This window comes from Eubalaena glacialis, chromosome 17 (assembly GCF_028564815.1).
Source record: "Eubalaena glacialis isolate mEubGla1 chromosome 17, mEubGla1.1.hap2.+ XY, whole genome shotgun sequence".
Taxonomy (NCBI): domain Eukaryota; kingdom Metazoa; phylum Chordata; class Mammalia; order Artiodactyla; family Balaenidae; genus Eubalaena; species Eubalaena glacialis.
In genome coordinates, this window is record NC_083732.1 from 8,016,807 (window position 1) to 8,038,168 (window position 21,362).

Here is a 21,362-nt window from a genome sequence, read left to right on the forward strand (position 1 = left end):
CAGTGAAGACACATCCATGTCATCCCTTCAGTGATGAATTCCCCCTGCCCCGCTCTTCTGTTTTATTATGCATGCAGCTGGGCCTCTCCACCTGCAAACAGTGACGGCTTTGAGTTCTGGAATCAGATCTTATTAATCTTTCTAGCCCCAGAACCTGGCCCAGTGTCTGGCACACAGGAGGTGCTCAGTAAATGTCTGCTAGATTGAATTAAATCTGTATCCTGCAGCTTTTGCAGCTTTTGCTCTAGCTGCCCTTCCCTAGACTGCTCTCCACAACAGGCACAAGAGGACTAGGAAGGTCTGTGGAAGCAGAACTCAGATCAGAGCGTCAGGCGCTACTGGCTTCGGCTCTCCGCAGCTTCTTTGTCTTCATGCAATCTCGGGAGGGTTTCCGGAATTGGAACAGTCAGCGATGTTGTGCTTAAAGCACTCAGCTAAGCCCTAGGAGACGTTTGCCAGAATTCACAGCAATACAAGCAGCTCAATCAAAGGAGAAGGGGTCTGAATCCTCCTCCTTTTTATAAACTAGGCCACGTATCCTGTTGGGAAAGAAAGGACGGTCCTTTGAGACAGCGCTTCCCAGGTTGCTGAGCAAGAATATACTGGCTTTGATTCCAGGCAATGGTCTCATCTCTGTTTTCCTTTCTGCCCCTGCTTCTTTCCAATGAGTGGGAGTGGTAATGACCACATGTCTGCCCCCGGCTTTGCAGAAAGGATGAACTGGAGCCAGCTCCGGAAAGGAAGGATGTGTTTGGTGTGACCAACACCCATTTAGTCTTTCTGAATACTCACAGGGGTGGGATCTGAAAAGGTTAGAAGACTCGGTCTTCCAGAAATTGTAATTGAATGGAACTAAATTATGGCATTTGCCTTCTAAGGAATCACCGTTGGTTCTCAGAAGGTTCTCTGCCCCTGTCTGTTTTCTAAAAGACATTAATTCCTCAGAGTCTTGCAGTCACTACATAAACTGCAAAGTGGGCCCTACGAAATGTAGGAAATGCCAAAAAACACTATTTGTAGCCTCACTCCTTGTAGGTGCCATCCTGGTTAGGTTAGCTCCAAATTCATAAGAATAAATGATTGCAAAACCCTAATTATGTGCCTTTGACAGTTGAAATGTCCAGTTAATTGTGTTCATGTGGGTCATTCATGGGCCCAAATTAAACACCTATTCAGTGCCAAGCACCGTGCTTTTCTCAAGTGCACAAAGAAGGAGACTCCTGTTTTTCACATTATGTCATAAAGTTGATCAAACTATAACTTACTAAGCACCTACATTATTCCCAGCAAAATATAATAAGCTTTGGGATTATGACTAAAGAGTTGCTTGCAAATTTTTAATAATTCAACTCAGCCCTACACTTGGTCCCTTTAAATTCAGATGGGTAATATTTTGATCATTCTTTGTACCTTGGCCCCATAATGATTTGAGCTATCATCATCATCATCATCATTATTATTATTAAAGGCAGTGGATAGGCCCTCATCCAGTGTCACTGGTGGTTCTTAACATTTTGGTGCTCACATGCACCTTTCAGATGAAGCAAAGCCAGGAACCCTCTCTCCAGAAGAAAATTCACATGCTTCAGACACTATTGTACATATAATTTTGGACATACCCTCTACAGCAGGAGTCAGGACACTTTTTCTGTAAAAGCTAGATAATAAATACTATAGGCTTTGCAGGTCAAGAGGCAAAATATGGGTATGATCTAGGTGCTTACATTCCAAAGAGAAAACAAATTCCCACAGATGTTACCTGATAAAATCCAAAATATCATAAGTGAGCATGATTTTTTTGTAATACAGGTCTATTAATGAGAAGAATGGAATTTGGCAGGAGAGAAGAGAAGGAAAATACTTCACTCCATGGTGGCTCAAAGTGAGTATTTCCTATCATCAAATGGATTGAGAATGTCCAACTGTAAAAACCACTCTGAGTTTGAGGGCTGTGAAACCCTTGCTGTCCAGGGCTCTTAACCCTGGTGACAGTACTAGAAGCCCATGCAGAAGCGTCATCTGGAAGCAACAAGGATTCCTGGGGCAGTGCTCCTGGGACAGGGATGCCTGGCAGCTGAATCGGGAACACATCCCTACCACTCCGAGCTACAACCAAGAACGCACAGTATACTCAATTCTATTAACCTACATTCTGTGACCTCAATAATCAGCAAGAATAACAATGCATATGAAAAGAAATTCCTTTGCCCAGTGCTTGAACATTGAAATGGAAAAAGCACATCAATGGATGAGGCTTTTTCATGAATAAAATTATTTCCTTAATCTGCAGTTATCATTCAATCAATACTCACTTCCAGAGATCCAAAAAAACCCAACAAACAAACAAACAAACAAAATCTTGCAAATCTAAAAGAGCTTAGAGTAAATCATAACAAACTTATCAAGAGTCAGCATTCAACAAAAATGATTATGCAGAAATTTTAGCTTCTCCTTACCCAGTTAATCTTTTTCTCCTAAAAACGTCCCGTACAAACAGTCAATCACAAGAGTAATGTAATTCTGGGTAATGTTTTCGGGCCGATAATATTTGAAAAGCTTAGACCACTAAGAAGAGCCATAAATGCCTCTCGTCGGTTAGCACCCATCAGTTCATCTCAGTAACGGTTAAATAAATAAATAAATGAGTCCATAAATGCAGCTCCCTCAACTGCATTTATGGACTGTTTGAGTGGCAAACCTGATGCAAGTTCTCCACCTAGTGGATGTTTTGAAAAACGTGCTCTAAGATAAAAGTTGCATGTACTTGTGTGGGCTACAGACAGAGACAAAGAGATACAGACAGGAGGAAGCATTCTCTGTGTCAGTCAATGACATCATGTCGGATGTTCATGTCTCTTTTTCTATTTTCCACTTTCTTCCACGTCCCTCCCTCTCTTAGCCCAGGTTCCCCAGGAACGACTCAAAGACAGTTATTTGCCTGCAGAGCGTTCCTTAGGGCGTGCTCTCGGGAAACACGCCGTGAGGCAGCAAAGGGAGCAGCCCTGGACATACGAGGCAGGTGGACTGTGGCGCAGGTGCGCCCGTCTTGGCTGGACCCTTGCAGCCAGTAGTCTCGGTGACCGGGGGCCTGTTGATGGGCCACGTCGCCTCCAATCCTGTCAGCTGGGCTGCTCCATCCTCAGGCCACGTGGCCAGCCCTGGGGAGGCCGAAGGGGAGGCTGGTTGGCTTTGGGGAGTGGTGGATGCTGTCTGTAGGTCTCACCTGAGGAACCAAGCCCTTCACACTGGGTGCCCGTCCACCTGCTTCTTCCCCAGACCTGCTCTGCCCTGAGGGTCCAGGCTTTCTCCTTGCAGGCCTCTGACCATCCCGCCAGGCCATCGGCCACTGCTTGGGAATCCACGTGCCTTGGCCGTTCCCCTTACACACTAAGAGGGTGATTAGATGGACCATCCAACTCCCCGCCCCTCGGATGTCCCCTGCCCTCTGTCCTTTAGGGCCCCCCTGCACGGGGCCGGAGTACAGCCGTGGTCCAGTCTTAGCCTGCATCGCATTCCAGGCTGACCCAGCGTGAACTAAGCTTGGCCTTTCTTCTCTCCATCAGCTGGTCAAAGGGCCCCCTGCCCCATCGTACAGCCATGGGTATGAGCCAGGGAGAGACCAGTACACCTGTGACGGATGGAATGGGCTCTGAAATCCCACTTTTTGTGCCTCAAACTGGTGCTAGGACTGTCACCCCAATGTGAGGTGATGAAATGAGGAAGACAACGCAAATGGGAAGAACAGGGCGTAATAAGAAATGATGGAAGGGGAGAAATAACCACATTGAAGGATGCAGCTGAGCAAGTGGAAACTTCCTCTACTGGACTTGCAGCCTCATGCTGCCTGACCTCCCCCCACCTCTTCTCCTTCTCAAACGCCTTCGGTTCCTCATTTCCTGGACCTCTAAGCGTTGGAATGAGCCAGGCCCAGCCCCTGGACCACTTCTCTTTCCTTCCCACGCTGGCAGGTTTCCCCCAGTCTCCTCTCTATGCTCTAGGTCCCAGATTTGACTCTCCAGCGCAGACCCCGCCTGTCCCAGACTGTGTGCCCCACTGTGTAAGCACCACCTGAATCCAGGTGACCAGAAGCCGACTCCAGCCCAAAACCCCTAGCTCACAACCGAGCACCCAGGACTAGGTCTCTGACACGCCAGGTCTTTTGCATCTCGTAAATATCAACTTTATTTTTTCCAGTAACTCAGGCCAAAAACGTGGAGTGACTCCTCTTCCTCTCACCCACAATCTGATCCGCAAGCAAATCCTGTCGGCAGCATCGTTAAAACACGGCCAGAGCCCAGCCACCTCTCACCACGCCTGCAGCAGCCACGGGGGTTCGGGCCACCGCCCGCTCCTGGCTTCCTGATGGGCCTGACCCGCTCTCCTTGTCTCTGCCTTCGCCCCTTCTGTCCGCTCTCTGGCCTTTACAACGCATGCAAGGCCCTCACAACCCCTCCCGCTTCCTGGGCTCTCAGCTCCAGAGTCCGCGTGCTTCCCTCCCCTGCCTCTTACAGGTCTTTATTCAAACGCCACCTTAACAGAAAGGCCCTCCAGTTTAAAACTGAAAAAAACAGCTCTCCTTGTTCTCCCCTGTAGGGAGTTGAACGCTGGCCCCAAAAAAGATATATGTACATCCTAATCTCGGGAATCTGTGATTGTGCCCTTGTTTGGGAAAAGGGTCTTTGCAGATGGAATTAAATCGTGGATCTTGAGATGAGGTCATCTTGGATAACCTGGGCGGACCCTAAATTCAATGCCAAGTGTCCTTATAAGAGACAGAAGAGAAGACACAGACACCCAGAAGCAGAGCAGGCGATGCGAAGATATATCACTACCCAATTTAAAATGTATTTATCATAGTTATTGACTTTCTAAACTACCAATCTATAAGCTACAAGAAGGCAGAGATTTTTTATCAGTTTTTTTCGCTGTTGTAGTCTGAGTCTAGAACCTGGGAAGACAGGTGCCAGAGCCTAAAGTTTAGTGTTAATAAATATTTGCTGGTCAGGAAAACAAAGAGATGAATAAATGATGGGTCCCCAAACATTGTGCCTGAGTGACTAGGAGAACAATGACTCGACAAAAACAAGGAGTGAAGGAAAGAAGTCGTAATTAGAGTTGAGACGGGGAGTAATTTAGGGCTTCTTCAGTTGGATGTGACCTAACTTCAAACAGAAATGCATATTCTTTCACTAATTTAGGATTTACTTATCTTACTTATCCAGCCAGCTCCAAAAGAATTTTGGAAGACTTACACTATTATTTTAACATGATAATTAATGAGATGTAATAAGACAAAAACATTGTGACGCTGGAGGTTTACAACCAATGTTCGTGTGAAATGTCAGTGTTGAAAATACATAGATTCGTGATTAAATTTCCATTATTATCCCTTCGAAATCCTATTTTAGCCAGACTCTCTTGCACCAGATGTTTCATTACATGACCTCAAAATCGACTGCTTGATTGACCGATGGATTGACTTCACCAATGTTTTCCCCTGTCAGTATATTGAGGCAATACCACTGATCAGAAAAGCAGCCAGGAGTCAAATTATATAAAGGAGAAGGGACGAGCAATCGTTCTAGAAAAACTCAGAGATGCAGAGTAGCCTTCCACCAGCAGTAGCCTTGGAGCGCATGTACCCCTAAAGAGCCGAGCGCCACCGAGCCCTGCTGAAGGATGCTGACTTCAGAACACACAGCACCAGGCGGGGAAGTGTGCCGCGCAGCCCTGGCGGCCCCACTCGCCGCACCCTTCCTTCCTGCATCCCCATCCAACGAGGTACTTCCACTGCTCATATTTTCCAAAATAGTTTTGCCATGCTCCCTTTTCTTGTTGAAAAAAAAAAAGAGAAAGAACTACTCATAGGCATTAAAAGTGGAATCGATCTTGCCTCTCTACGTAGCCATCTGAAATTTTCATGACATCTTTCAAATGTTAAAATGTCAGCAAGGGCTTCCCTGGTGGCGCAGTGGTTAAGAATCCACCTGCCAATGCAGGGGACACGGGTTCGAGCCCTGGTCCGGGAAGATCCCACATGCCGCGGAGCAACTAAGCCCATGTGCCACAACTACTGAGCCTGCGCTCTAGAGCCCGCGAGCCACAACTACTGAAGCCCATGTGCCACAACTACTGAAGCCTGCACGCCTAGAGCCTGTGCTCTGCAACAAGAGAAGCCACCGCAATGAGAAGCCTGTGCCCCGCAACAAAGAGTAGCCCCCGCTCACTGCAACTAGAGAAAGCCCGCGTGCAGCAGCGAAGACCCAATGCAGCCAAAAATTAAATAAATGAATAAATAAATTTATTAAAAAAAAATGTCAGCGAGAAAGATCTATATCAGAGTCAGGGGTTTTTGTTCATTTTACAAGATTTGCAGAGCCTCAGAGACACCCTTGCCGACGGGTGTCGTGGGGCCGCATGGGACACACTGTCAGCAGGCCCCTGACCCAGCTCAGACCAACCTCATCTTCCTGGCAGCCAGCAGGAGGCAGGCTGCCATCCTCCTCACTCAGCGTCATCAGACAACTTCCAGCGGAGCCTGCAGTGCATTTCGGAAAACATCAAAGTTGAAAAAATCCTCATAAAATCTGAAAAAAATATTAGCTTCATGGAGGAAATCTGAGCTTGGTATTGATTTTTTAATGAGCACTGAGTGATGAGATGAAGCTATATTCTTGCCGTATCTGCTTGTATACTTTGTGTCTCAACACCCTGACATCTAATAAAGCCATTTTCTTTTTTTTTTAACTTTTGAGTTCATTTTCATTACAAAGTTAAAACAAACTGCAAAGCTTGAATTATTCTAAAATATTGTCTTTTTCACCATGAGTGTTAGATTGTACTTGCCTATTTCACACGGCTTAAGGTCACTTGGCTATTATTATCATCTCCTTTATGACAAAGAAGTTTTAATTATTTGCATAAAACCTCTAGAGCTAATTGTGGAAGAGAAGTGACTTTTGATGTCACAAAACATTTACAGCTAAAAGTAGTCCGGGTAGACTGCTACTGGACCTGTACCCCACTCAAAAGACAGGAAGCATTACTTCATAATACAGTTAGTCACAGACTGGATGAGAAATAATATTCCCTTGGGATCAGATGGTAGGGATAATCTTTTCACAAGAAGCAAATATATACAGAGAGAGAAAGAGACAGATATAGATGTCTATATGTAATATAGATGAAGATATATAGATATAGATATCTCCTTTTGTGGAAAAAAGTATATTTATATGTATAATAAATCTGACTTCTCAGACCATATTTTTAAAGTAAATTGTAGTTTATTATACGTGTTCTCCATACAGACAGGTCAGAATTTTAAGCATTCCTTCTAATAAATATTATGCTTTCGACCCACTGGAAAGCAAAACTGGGCATTAAGTCAACAAATCTTTATTGAACAGATGTCTCAGAGTTCCCCAGTGCTGGTGCCCATGGTGGAATTAATCTGGACCTACAGACCTTGAGTTTCTTCCTTCTGAGCATTTGCTAAATTACACTAATTTACACAATAGTGTTAATGGGTGACAATTAATGCGTTATCTCTTCAAGGGCATTTGTATTTACAGTTAGAGAATCTCTGATTGGCAGGAGGATGGGAAGCTGAGAGGAGTTTTCGTGCACCAGGACCTCCGCAGCCTTTGTCTGGGGTTTTCCTTTCTGATTTCAACACGGAGTCTGGCAAGAGACTACCACCAGCTACCCTGAGAGCTGGAGATCTGAGCTCATCTGACAAGAGGGAACCACAAGGCGACTAAAGTTCGTCCTGGTTAAGTTGTGGGTTTAGAGCACGGCATTAGCCTGGTCTGGAATCAACTTCCAGGGAACCGTCACTTACGAAATCTTAAACCTGTGTTATCAGACAGGCTTTTAATTTCTCTAAACCTCAGTTTCTTCATCTGTGAACTGGGGGTGATATTCACAACAATTTTGTTAGAATTCAGAGTAACACGTTCAGATCTCAGCACAGGGCTGGAACACGGAAAGTACTCGGTAATTGGTAGTTATTCCCGTTTCATGTTGGGAGTAGAGACGCATTCGTTCTGAAGTCATAACATCTCAGACTGGAAGGGACCCTCGAGGTCCCCCGATCCAACCAAGACTGCCAGCCCCCAGCCACGCAGTCTGTGCGGGGCACCTTCAAAGACACGTTGGACTTAAAACCCTTCCAATCGGGACTGTTGCCAACAAAGGGGAAGAGACAGGAAGGTGGTGTGAAGGCACGCTTGCTAAAATGGGTTGTAAGAAAATAGAACCTGATATTTCTTGCAGGCTTGGTTTTCTGAGCAGAGAACTGGTGCCAGTCGTCCTCCTGGATCAGAAGGGAAACTCCCCTCTAAGGTGATACTTTCTGAAAGGCACTTTGAAAACAACCCTCTCCCCAATCCCTTATAAACCACAGCTGTTAAAATCCAGAGGTACCCGGTTAGCTGTGAGGGATTTCTTTCCAACACAGCTAATAAATGAGACGCTGCTAGGAGAACCTCGGCATGCACCGCTTAAGCCCGGGTCTTGCACTGTGACACTCAGCTGGGGCCTGGCGCCAGCCAACATGCTCATTGACGCATTGAAGGTTACGCCAGGAATCACAACAGTGCCACCTGCATTCCGGCTGCGAAGAGCGAGCCTGCCAGGAAAAGTCAGCCCCAGCTTTGCATGTCCTTCCCCAGCGCCAGGGGCTGGAGGACACAATTAGCTATCAGCTCCACCTCCCACCTGCCACTCGACCTTGGTCGTGAGTCATCATCCGCCCTGGGTCTCAGTGTTTTGCCAGCCAAGTGGTGACAATCGTGATCACCTGCCTTCCTCACCTGATCATTAGGGCTTTAATGGATTTCATTTTCAGAGAGTGTTTTCACATTCTTGACAGGACATGGCTACCCGGTGTCAGGAAAAAGCCATTATCATTACTGACCTCAGAACCAAAAGTGGGATGCTTTTTCAGGCTTCCGTGCTAATTAAGGTGGTAATATCTAACCTTTATACAATGCTTTCCAACACATGCACACACACAAATATCTAAAAGTTCACGATTTTGAAATATGAATTTACTGTGCACGATTTTGAAATATGAATGTACTGTTGCAATTGCTTTCGTGGAAAGGCAACGTGCTTCAGTGTAGCCATTTACAGTGAAGAGTTGCTCCAAAGATGCTCAGTCCAGATGGCCAGAGCTGGCCTCTGATTCTCAGTTCATTAAACAGTCTCCCTTTCACCAACAGGCCTCTCATTGTAAGGCAGCCCGGGCCTCAGCTGATGTCAAAAGCCCCATTCTCTGGCGGGTGGATTGTTCTCATAAAGCCTGCCCACACGCGTTCTGTGGCAGATAGGGACGGGGCTGGCACTGCAGATGTCGCTGCCACCGCCGCTGTCACTTTCCCCATCACACGCTCTTGGGTGTCTTTCCAGAGACTGGCACAAAGCTCAATTCAGAGTTTGCCTTTGACCGATGCGCACTTGGCCTGCAGATGGACGGGGGAGAAGAAAAAGACGTCCCAGTGTGTCTCCGCGCTGGCCTGGGAAAGTTTGGGAATTCCTGGCTTAGTTACCAGCCTCTACTGGGGCTGAAAAAACAAATCAGAAAGTTGCCAATGGTTTCATTCAGCCTACAAAACCAAGTTAATGCAACTCTCTGAGTGAGACCATCAATGGACAAAAGTCAGGAAATCCAAGTCTGCCCTTCCCACAGCCCGTGGAGCCTTCCACACATGGGGGACTGTGCCGCTGGCTGGAGCCCGAGGTACATCCTTGCCAAAGCACAGAGCCGCCCGGGGCCGTCCTGGGAATATGCCCACCGTGAGGGGTTTGGCCAAGGGGAACACGGGCTCTGCATTCATTACGACTTCAACTCTAAAATGATTCACTTATTGAAAGAATGCCATTTACAGCAACATGGATGGACCTAGAGATGATCGTACTAAGTGAAGTAAGTCAGACAGAGAAAGACAAATATTATATGGTCTCACTTATATGTGGAATCAAAAAAAATGATACAAATGAACTTATTTACAAAGCAGAAACGGACCCACAGAGAATGAACTTATAGTTACCAAAGGGCAAGGGGGGGGGAATAAGTTAGGAATTTGGGATTAACAGATACACACTACTATATATAAAATAGACAACAAGGACCTACTGTACAGCACAGGGAACTATATTCAGTATCTTGTAATACCCATGATGGAAAAGAATCTGAAATATACATATATATAAAGCTGAATATATATATATATATATATATATATATATATATATATATATATATAACTGAATCACTTTGCTGTACACCTGAAACTAACACAACTTTGTTAATCACCTATTCTTCAATTTAAAAAAAAGTAACTGGAAAAAATAATATATCACATGTTGACTGAAAAGTACACACATGGTAAGTGAGCAGCACGCTGAATTTTTACAGCGTGAACACCCCATGGAATCAGCATTCGGTCACGAAATGGAGCAGACCCAGAACCCAGAAGCCCTGGATGTGTCTCTTCTCAGCCTCCAACTTGATGATAAAACCAGATTATAAAAATTAACAGAAAGTATGATGTAGATGGAGTCTGAGACCCTAGAGGAGATTAGAAAATCTTACTTGAAAGTATTTCCTGGGATTGAGCCGCACTTGGTGGGAAGGGGGTGGCGGACCTATCGTTAGAGTTTACACCCAGCACAGGGGAGACATAACGTGTTTGCTCCGAGAGGTTCCGCAGGGCCTATCTTCCGAGAGGGACGTAGGGCACCCAGTATCCTTCCCCCCCGCAGGCAGATACTCCTGGTAGAGGAAACACATATAGCAGATGGTCTCTACCAAGGACGCACCTCAGAAGCTCTGTCAAGGGGGTCAGCGCTGGGCCCACCCAGGCCTCTGAGTCGAAGCTTCTGGACAAAGGTCTGACCACGTAAATCTCAAAAACTTCCCAAGGAGATTCCGGAGTGCAGCCCTGGGTGAGAACAACTCTCTTAAACTGTTATTCATTTTTCTCTTTCATTAAACAAATACCTTCAGAGCCCCTTCCCTCCAACAGACCAAAGGAGGAAGGTTCAGGAAGGCCCAGGAGGGCACGGCGAGGGGGTTTAAGTTAGTGTCTCCCCCGCCTGACTTTAGCTGGGCTGATTCTCCCTAATCAGATGCTGCTTGGCTGTAAGTACCCACAGAGCCAGTCGAAGCCAAGGGCTTTGCCTCCCCCGACCTCACAAGATCACTTCCTTTTTGTTTGTAACTCCAGGCCTTGCATGTACCTGAAGTGCAATCTTTCCTCTCATCTACACAGCAAACTCCTACACATACTGCAAGATCCTAATGAAATGTTCCTACTCCATAGACATTTCCTGACTTAGTCCTTCTTCTATGCCCCCAACATCCCATCAATGGCCCCTTTACGGCTCCTACCACACCACACTGTAATTACCCTTTGCGATGCCTGCCCCACTGAATGGACTGAGGTTTTCCTTTTTCTACCTCTGCATCCTTGGGGCCTAGGATGGAAGCGGGGAAGTGCTGAATAAACAGATAACAAATAGACGGGTGGATGGGTGCATGGAGGCATGGGTACTGAAAGTGCTTTGGAATGTGCAAACTGTTCTATTTCCATTCGTTCCATAACTAGCAAGCAGATGGCTCCCTGGAACTCACACTTTCCTTTTTATGTAGACTCCCAACCTTCCTTCCCACCTTTTAAGTAAACAGCCAATTCTTTCCCATTTCAACAATAACTCTACACCTTCACTGTGTCATTGTTAGCAAAATGTCATCTCTCTCTTTAGCATCATTATTCTCTGACTCATTTCCAAAGTCTAACATTCCAACGGGCCTTTTGCCTCTTTCTTTTACCCCAAAAGGAGCAAATAGAGCCCTTGGAATTAACATCTAGAAAGTGTGCCTGAGAACCGCCAGCCAGGAAACAATGGCATTGCGGCCACCCCTTGTCTACACTGTCATTCAGCAGGTGGTTCAGTTCCTGCCAGGTATGTATACACAGCAAGTGATTTCTTGGGAAGAATAAACCACCAGCAGCCCGGGCAGTGCTGTTCCATAGGAGCCGGTCGTTTCCTCGATGGAGGAAATGTCTGGGAATCAGAGTCCTAGCATCCGAATCCAAGGCATTTCTACATTCCAAGAGCAGCCACGTGGCAGAAGCATGGTCAAAATAAGGCATTTGAGGATGTGAAGAAAATGGAATAAAAATTGTAAAGGTTAGAGGGAGAGAGAATTGAATGGTTGGAGATAAGCGATGTTAACTAGGATACTCCTCTCCGAGGGGAAGCCAGCGTGGGAACACGTAAAGAAAGCACGTAAATAGCACCATTAACAGTGTATCACAATTTCAAAGTACGAGAAGAATTCCAGAGCCAGATGGAATACTAGAGACCGTAGAAATCAAACCCATAATCTTACATATGAAGCAACTGATTTATTAAGACTAAAAGTGAACTACTTTTGTACCAGGGTCAACCAAGATATCCACCAATGTATTTTGATTTAAGTGTTATCAGAAGATCCACCTACCTCAAAATATTCCCACCTGGTGTCTGTTATGACAGCTCATATATTCCCACTATTTTCTCATTCCTTTAGGTAAATGTGCTGTGTTTCTAGAAAGTGCACATTAAAAATAAATCTGTTTTCAAATTGAGGAGCCATCTTCAAAATAAAGAGCCTGTGCTCTGAAAGTGTCAAGGTCATGAAAGCAAAAAATAAAAATTTTTTTAAAAGCTGAGGAATTGTTCCAGGTGAAAAAAAGACTAAAGAGACAGAACAACTAAATAAAATGTAGTTGGAACCCTGGCTTGGATCCTGGACCAGAAAATAATTACTTGATTTTCCTATAAAGGACATAAATAAAACAGCTGGCAAATTTTAAATAAGGTCTATAGATGAGATGTTATTAATCAATGTTAATTTCCTGATTTTGATCATTTTACTGTGGTTCTTTAAGAGAATGTCCTTGTTTTTAGAAAATGCACATGGACGTATTTAGGGATAAAGGAGCACATGCCACACATATTAAGATCACCCTCATGTGTGTCCCAGAAAGAATGAGGTCACAAGTACCTGCAAAGGACAGTATCACCAAATGGGAGGTGCTGGAGAGGCTGAGCATTGTGCCTGCCTGGACTCCCCCTCCACAATGGTACCCGAGGTACTGAGCAAAGTGCCTCACATCTCTACTGCCCTTTGCTTCCTCATCTGAGGACATTAAGAAAAACACCAGGACGTCCCTGGTGGTGCAGTGGTTAAGAATCCACCTGCCAGGGGCTTCCCTGGTTGGCGCAGTGGTTGAGAATCTGCCTGCCAATGCAGGGGACACGGGTTCGAGCCCTGGTCTGGGAGGATCCCACATGCCGCGGAGCAACTGGGCCCGTGAGCCACAACTACTGAGCCTGCACGTCTGGAGCCTGTGCTCCGCAACAAGAGAGGCCGCGATAGTGAGAGGCCCGCGCACTGCGATGAAGAGTGGCCCCCGCTCGCCGCAACTAGAGAAAGCCCTCGCACAGAAACGAAGACCCAACACAGCCATAAAATAAAAATAATTAAAAATAAATAAATAAATAATCATTTTTAAAAAAAGAATCCACCTGCCAATGCAGGGGACATGGGTTCGATCCCTGGTCCAGGAAGATTCCACATGCCACGGAGCAACTAAGCCCGTGCACCACAACTACTGAGCCTGTGCTCTAAAGCCCGCGAGCCACAACTGCTGAAGCCGATGTGCCACAACTACTGAAGCCCACGCGCCTAGAGCCCGTGCTGTGCAACAAGAGAAGCCACCGCAATGAGAAGCCCACACACCTCAATGAAGAGTAGCCCTCACTCGCTGCAACTAGAGAAAGCCCACACGCAGCAACGAAGACCCAACACAGCCAAAAATAAAATTTTTTTTAAAAAAGGAAGAAAGAAAAACACTGGCAGCCTACACTTACTGAAACCTTACCCTGTGCCAGGGGCTACTGCAAGCACTTTGTGCATTAACAACAAACTTTTGAAATGAGAAGGCTGAGTCACAGAGAGTAAAGTAATTTGCTCAAGATCACAAGTCTGAGTAGTAGCGGGGACCAAGACTGAACAGCTACCTTACACTGCATCTTATCTACTAGTGTTTCCGTGAAAGCTAAGTGACCTATTTCAAGCACTTAATTTAGTGCCTTTGCCATGAGAAACACTCAGTAAAAATTATCTCATCACCAACATCAACCTCGTGGCCACCATTGATGAAACCAAGCAGAATAGCTGCATTTGCTGGATTCCAAGTCTTGGGTGCTTAGGTTCCTTTTTTTTTTTTTTACTAAATCTTTTGTAGAGTTTCATCAAATAATGTAACCTATAAGCTAAACACCAGATATTTCAGAGCAGCTTAAAGAAAAATTAAGGGTGACGTAGGCAAATATTTTTTTCTTGTAGTAATTGATAGCTTTGTAGCTTGATTCCATAAAACTTGGCTGCATGATTCACTAAGACTTGAAGACATTTTTCATACTATTTGGATTCCTTCCAGAGGACACCATCGAGCCAGGGGAAAAAAGATTTATATTCAATCCTTACTGTGGTGTACATATTTGGGGCATGTATTTGGGCTTTTCTCCAGAAATCATGCTAGTATATCTTTTCTAGTAAAAGAGACTGGATGCCATTCAAACCAGATGTTATTTCACAAGTCACTTTCCTGTTTTTCAAGATGTTTTAGTTCCTTACAGAGTGGCTTTGATGGTTTTCACTTGGTATTGATTCTGAGTGGATGGGCCCTCCAGACATGCTCCCTAAATCCAAAAGGAGACTGTTTTAGCTGCTCGGGCTGCCGTAACAGAGTACCATGGACCGGCTGTCTTAGACAACATTCATTTATTTCCTCACAGTTGTGGATGCTGGACGTCTGAAATCAAGGTGTCAGCAGGGTAGGTTTGTGCATAAGCCTTTCTCCTTGGGCTTGCTTGGCCATTTTCTCCATGTGTCCTCACATGGTCTTCCCTCTGTACATGTCTGTGTCCTAATTTCCTCTTCTTATAAGGACAGCAGTCATACTGGATGAGGGCCCACCCTAATGACCTCGTTTAAACTTAATTACCTCTTTAAAGGCCCTGTCTCCAAATAAAGTCACATTCTCAGATACCGGGGTTAGGACTTCAACGTAGGAATTTTGGAGGAACGCATTTCAGCCCATAACAGAGACTTAGAGAGATGGGAAGAGAGAATCCCATATAGAGGTGGCTTGGATTCCAGGAACAAACATTCCTTGGAGCCCACGGTTTGTAAAACACTGTAAGTCTAGCTTCTGATGCTGCCCATCTCCTCTATATCAGTCTCCAGGAACTAGTCCAAGGGAAGTGCCATTCCAGCAAAGTTTCCAGAACCTTCTGTTGCATCTCCATAAACTTCTTGAACCCTGCTGACCACACCTTGATATCCTGCCCAGAAGACTGTGCACCATCACCTTCAGTGTGATTCTCAGAGCCCAGGAATACAAAATTCTTGTGTATAATATGTTGGCACCACTGCTGAATTCAACACTCAGCCAATATGGCTAAGCAACCTGGAAATAATCCATCCTCTCAATAGCTGGTATAATTTTAGTACTTATTTACTACAAACATTGCATTTTGCCTTCAGGCCTCACAGAGAACAGCCCTGACAACTTCCAGAAACATATTTGAAATGCCTAACATAGCGTACACAGCTGACTAGAAACACTCCTAGTGCGAGTGACAGGAATGTGCAGAAGTGGAGGGCGTGAGGCCATGAATCCAAGAGGAAAGCTCTCCAGGTCTGCCCCTGGTCACCCTGTCCCACATATGACTTCTGATTTGGGACCCAGAGACCTGTAACCCTGACTCTGCAGAGACTTTAGGCCCCTGTCTCTGTTTCCATATCAGTGAAACAGGGATTAAAACTATATCGTTCTCTTCCCCCCAAACTATTGTAAAACCGGAAAAATGAGATGGAACTCGAAAACAAACTTGGTAAAAGCCAAAATAGACTAAATAATATAATTTTAATTATAACCGTCTAAACCAATTTAAATCCATTAAATGCGTCATTTTTATTCTGGCCTTGTTTACTAGTTTATACAACTTACCAGGTAAAGACTAAATGGCTCCTACAGTAAAAGTTCTGTCTTCAGGCCCATGAGAAGATTTAGATCTATGCTTTCATTGCCCTTAGGCTATCTTGACTGACTCCTGAAGTCTCTGGACTTCCATACTGTAGGATAGAAAAAGATAGAAGAGTTAATTGTAACTTCACAGCGACTCCGAGAGCTGACTGTAGTACCATATATGACCACCAGGGGACAGCATAGACCTGATGCTGCTTTAGACTTCACTAGGTTTGGGCCACTTGCTTTCTCTTGTGTCAAAGTGCCCTGCCTTCCCCCAGGAAAACCTCTCTGCGCTGCAGGATCTGGAAGTGCCCCAGGCGCAGCGGCACACAGCCCCTGGGAGCAGGCCCTCGCCCTGAGCTGGAGTCCAGCCCTCCTCCTGCCCTATGCACAGCAGGGCACTCAGCTGCTGGGCAAGGTGGTGTTGAGAGGTGGTCCCAGAGAACAGGCACACAGTATACAGGCATCAAAACCGACCAGACTTAGGCTGGCACTGAACTCACAGTTTCGCAGGCCCCAGCGCTTTCTGAAGCGTCAGGGAGCAGGAACCAGCTTTCGGCGGGAAGAGGTCGCCTGAGGCACTTGCACCAACAAGACCCCAGACGCCGGTAGAGGATATTAGTAAATAGCAACCGAGGATGTCATACTTAAAGTTACTTTGTATTTTCAAAGTGTTCTGACCTCGGTCTTATTCATTATTAGCTAATAATTCTGAACCATCACCTTCATGTTATGGATGAAACAATGAAACACGAGAAATCAGGGCTTTAAGGAGAAAGCAGCGGGGACCAAAGCAGAAGCCAAGTCTCCCTCGTACCATTAGTTGTTAAACACGCCAACCCCCAACTCCATCCCCACCCCCAAGCGCAGAACCTCTAACGGTACAAAGAAAACCCCAACCTGGAAGCCAGACGCATTTGGAACCAGGTAGAGAGGTCATGAGACAGCAGAAACAGAAACTTCGCCTGCCTCCCCCCATGGGGTATTCTGCACCTCTGAGTCTGGGTGGAAACGGACACGACCTGTTTGTCGAGCACAGATGTGGCCGGAGGGGAACCGAGGCAGCATCGCAGCGTCGCGCGGGCAGATCTGCGGCGACTGGGTCGTAGGGACCACTGCGCGCTCTGCGCCCGGCTCCTCCCGCGGTTCCCACGCACCGACCTCCCCTTCATCCCTGTGACTGATGCTCCCGGACCCCGCCTGGAAATTCTGTCTGTGACCTAATTATGGGCAATGACCTAAGTGCGCTGGGCAGGAGTGAGTAAGAGGATCGGTAGGTGAGAGCTGACTATTCACGACACGGCAGCCTTTGACGCGAGCGGAGCAGAAAGTTTGGCGGAAACTCAACACCTCTTAGAAGTAGAGATTAGTCAAGAGGAAGAAAGGAGAACCCATTGTGGAAGTTTTCAAGAAGGAGACAAAGATGCCTGTGTTTTGTATCGCTCAGCTGCCTCAAGAAAATGTCCATTTGTTTTCTTTACACTCCTTTTACATTTTAAGTGGAACCTAGTGAATGTGTCTTTTCAGGGTTCCCAATTTCACCGTTTTCTCTACACCTCATGTTGCCATTTTAATGAAGCATCATTTTTCCAGAGAGTGTGGGAACAAAACTTATTTAATGACCTCTCAGAGCAAACACTGAGTTCTTCAAATATCTCCCTGAATTAAAACCCGCACCCCACAATTCACTTCCTTTTTTAAATGCCAGTTTGCCAACTACTGCAAACCGATAAACAGGGCTTTCCTTTACTCTTAAGCCACAGGGTTCCTGTAGGATCTCGCAGCCTGGGGGATCCGTGAGAAACCCCAGACCCCCAGCCCTCAGCTGTGCCCTTGGAGGGCTCAGTGGCACAGCAGCGGTCCCCTTGGAAGCATAAGGGACTCAGCAGAGACCTAGGATCACCTTGGAGATTATCCAGTCCAACCTTTCACTTTACAGACAAGGAAACTGAGGCAGGTGGGGAGAGGATGCAGAGGCTACCTGGGTGTCACAGGTGGGTGGGGGGAGGCATGGAGGTTGAGGTTGGCCCCATGCGGTTCCCACACCCTCTGCCTCGGCATCACTTAGGGCAGATGTGCAAAGTGCCTGTTCCTGAGCCCCTTCTCAAACCTACTGAACTGGAATTTCTGGGGGTGGGGACTAGGAATTTATATCTCAACCACGCCACACCACTGCAGCTGTGATACACACTAACTTTTCGGAAGAGCTTGTAGGAGTAGAAAGAACAAGCTTGGAGTCAGAAAAGATCTGGTTTGAATCTCTTCTCTGCTGCTTACTAGCTTTGCACCTTTGGCGAGCTAATGTCTCTGAACTCTGGGTGCTCATCTGTAACCGGGGAGGCTGTGAGGGCCACAAGGGATGGTGCATATAGGCACCCTCAGGTCCCAAGGCCTGACACTGGAATGCACTCAATCAGAGTCACCTGTCATCTGGAGAGTGCTGGATTTGAGCCCCAGAGCTCCCATTTATGGACTATATGAGGCTGGCCACATCATTTGCCTCTTTCGAGCCTCAATTTCCTTGTCTGTAAATGGAGATAATAGTATTGCCTCCTCCCAGGAATGCTGTCAAAGTTAGATATAAATATCATGTTGTAGCTACATGGACGGGTCATGAAACAAAACCACTCCAGGTCTTTCACATAGACAGAATTCAAGGCAGGGGGTTGATTCCACAGGGGATGGAAGAGCTAAGAGGAGCCAGACAGAATAAAGAGATCATCCTGAGATTGGCTGCTAGCAGGTCAAAGGAAGGTGGTAGTTGTACAGAGCCCAGGCATCAGGGTCCCTAGCAGGAGCTAGGACCATGGTGGGGCAGGAGAATTAACACCACAGAGAAGAACTAGCTGGATGTGGAGAGCCCACACAAGGCAGATGGGAACAGGGAGAAAGGCCTCCACCACCCTGTAGTCTCCTTGCCTGGAGGAGGGAGAGGTCAGAAGACAGGGTGGCCTGGGAAAGGTAATTCCTGGAGATACAGAGCAGGGGAAAAGGGTGACAATGGGTCTAAGAGCAAATAAGCAATGCCCGGCACACACACATAAAAACACTGACACGGTCTCAGACGTAGAGGAGGCGTCCTCTTAGTGCTTGTCACTGTAGTTGTCAACCATGACATGTAACAGCCTGACGAAGAAGGCACTTGGCAAGAAAAGCACATGTTTGTGAGAAGCCTACCTTTCATTAGTCACATACAGGCATCATTTCTCCAGGGCTGGTGACCATGTGGAAGAAAACTCCGGAAATTAGAATCCTAGATGGGAATCTAATAAAAATAAATTGAGGCTCAATTTCTTCATGTATGAAAATGTAAATAACACACTATTTCATAAAGTATCATGAGGATGTGATGAGATCATAGATATGAAAGTACTTCATACACTCAAAGTCCTATACAAATACAGGATTTGTTTGTATTCTCAAAAAGGAGACATTTTCAAAAAACAGTCAGATTCACCATGACCTACATTCAATCTAATTACTTATTTTTCCAACTTATTTTTCAAGCTCATCATTTTCTTTTTCAGGAACTCAAATAGAACACCATTGGAGCAAGTAACTATGAAATATATAATTCAGTACCACAAAAATGATGTTCCAACCAAAAGCTTCCATGAGAACCACCAGGCTAATGTGATAACACCCTGTTCTATAAAAAGAGAATTCTTACGCATCCTCACAAGCCTTGACCATCCAGTTTTTCTGTCTCCACTGATTAGACTGATGACACAGTGGCTATATAATGATGTAATACATATATATGTAATAAAAGCTATTATTTGACTAATCTCTTTGTGTACTTTATGTGAATTATTACCACTTTATTATATGGTAATAATTCTCATTATTTGCTATGATTATTATTTCAGCTTCTCAGCTGGAAAATCATTGATACTCAGAATGCTGAATTAACTTGCCCAAGGTCCCTCAGCTTGGCACCAGCAGAGCCAGGATTTGATCCCAATTCGGGCTGAGTTCTAAGCCAGTTGCTCACCTCTACCTGTCTACACATTTGCCTTTGGGGTGCTGATCACTGAAGGAAAAGATTCTGTGTCATCAATTATAATGGAAAGAGCCTTAAACTCAGAACAAGAAGATGTGAATTCTATACGACCTGGCTCTAGCCAGTGCTGTGTCCTTGCCCACAAAATGATAGAATCAGTTTGAAGATGAACTTTTACAACTACAACATTTGATACGTTTTATAAATTCCTGATTAATCAACAGTTCTGATAACAAAAATGCCATTGTTTTGGCATGGTGTTTATGAACAGTTAACTACATTTGATATATCTTTGTAACGAAAAAACGATTCACTTCTGCTCTTTTGTTTCTTTATTAGCCCAAGCCATTGTGCCGGGCATTGGGAAATACTGTGAAATTTACTATTCTTAACATACTTTTAAACATCTTAAAATTTTTCCCCAAAGTAGTACATTATCTATTCAGGCACATTTTATTTTGTTGGTTTGAACAAAGACTGTCCTGGGACGTGGCCAAACTGCCAGCGTGTCCCTGAGTGTCATCCATCACCAAGCAGCTGGCAGAGCTCGCCTGGGCTTGGTGAGCCAGGCATGAGGCCAGGAACCAGGACCAGGTGAGAGAAGAGGGAGGGGAGCCCGGGAGAGGGCAGCAGCGGAGGGCGGGTGTGAGGACAGTCAGGAAACCCCAGCTGAGATGAAGCAGTTGGAGGCCCGGGTGGCCCCGCAGATCAGCCTGGGCCTTGCGCGTTAGCTCAGGAGGGCTCACGAGTGACTTCTGAAGGAAGAAAACCAAGCCCCACATTTGCACGGCCTGACATTTGCAAAGAAAGGTGAAGACCAACTGTCTGAACGAGGAAAATTCCCAAGAAGGGGCAACAAGGAGATGCCAGGGATTGAAGGACAAAGAGGCCAAAACTACTCACTTTCCCTGGACCACAATGTAGAGAGCCAAAGCAGGTAACACAAAGTGACCACCCCCCAAGAACATGGAAAAAAGTTGTCCCCAAAGAGCTAAGCTGGTGACTCTACATTTCATGTAAGAGGTTAGTCATCTGGTTAATCCAAGAGACTGTTGAAATGTGGTCAGAAACACCCAAAACGCCAATCCAAGGGGACTCAAGAACTACCACAGGAAGGCCGACTTGCTGTGACTGTAATCAGGCAATCAAGAGAATTAGTCAATTATATTGAACCCTATCAGAAGAAAGAGTGAGCTTGAAAGCATGGTCAGCCTCACACACAGAATCAGGAAACATGAAGGTCCACCAGGGGGTGGTACCCA

At 45.7% G+C, this 21,362-nt stretch overlaps 1 long non-coding RNA gene across 2 annotated transcripts in view; it reads right to left on the bottom strand.

Moving 5' to 3' along the window:
- The window catches only part of LOC133076919 (uncharacterized), a 94,198-nt gene that overhangs the window by 26,110 nt on the left and 46,726 nt on the right, over positions 1 to 21,362 (bottom strand). The window contains exons 5-7 of one of the 2 annotated variants that reach the window (XR_009697642.1): positions 19,275 to 19,362; positions 16,077 to 16,201; positions 9,067 to 9,467 (exon numbers count right to left, since the gene is read on the bottom strand). This is a non-coding gene — a long non-coding RNA (uncharacterized LOC133076919). Of the gene's footprint in view, positions 1 to 9,066; positions 9,468 to 16,076; positions 16,202 to 19,274; positions 19,363 to 21,362 lie in introns of those variants that run through there. The other variant, XR_009697643.1, reaches the window with a different exon arrangement.